The sequence below is a fragment of the Sinocyclocheilus anshuiensis genome, unplaced genomic scaffold, assembly GCF_001515605.1.
Source record: "Sinocyclocheilus anshuiensis isolate Anshui unplaced genomic scaffold, SAMN03320099.WGS_v1.1 scaffold160, whole genome shotgun sequence".
Classification (NCBI taxonomy): Eukaryota; Metazoa; Chordata; class Actinopteri; order Cypriniformes; family Cyprinidae; genus Sinocyclocheilus; species Sinocyclocheilus anshuiensis.
Window position 1 is genome coordinate 1,164,477 of NW_015554119.1, and position 803 is coordinate 1,165,279.

The following is an 803-nucleotide window of genomic DNA, read 5'->3' on the forward strand; positions in this document are numbered from 1 at the left end:
CAATCAGCGTACACCTCACTTTTCAGAACGATGAGCTTTGTAAAAATCGACACATTTCAGAAAGGCGGGGCATAGAGGAGAAACAATGTACAGTATGTGGAAAATGTGTGTTTTTTTTTTTTTACCTTAAACCGCAAACACGTTGCATTACACCAAATAACGTTCTTTTTAGCAACGTCATATGACCCCTTTAACTCTAACAGAGAGTAATGTTAGAGTTCTCTAAATAAGATTTTTTCTCTTTCAAACTTAATATCAAATCAGATCATGACCATTTAATCAATATTTATATTAAAATGTTTCAATCTTATTGATAGTCGAGGAAACACCCAGCTAACAAAAAAAGGTCCCCAGGACGTCCCCTAAATGGTCTCTGCGAACGTCCCACGGACGTCAGCGTGTAGGGTCCCCTTTTACGTCGAGCGGACGTTCGAGAAGACGTCCTCCGGACGTTCAAGGGGACGTTCACAGGACGTGCAGCGGACATTCGGGACGTTTAGGGGACTTTCGCTTTAAGTCCTCTGAATGTCATTTTATTTTACTTTTAGGCTAATCAAAGACAACAGACACGTTGTATGGAGCAAAATACGTTTATTTTAATTGAACAATTGTAAAGTTGCGGTGCTCTTTCCGTGTGTGTGTGCGTCTCTGGTTGTCAGCTGTGGTTAGTCCGATGGCAATTCTTCCCATTGTCTTCTAACCTAAAACAACAAAATGAACACATTTAGTAGTGTTATGATTTTATATGTCTAGGACTGTCGTTTATCCATTGAAAAAAGATTTGTAAAGACTGTCGACCGTTT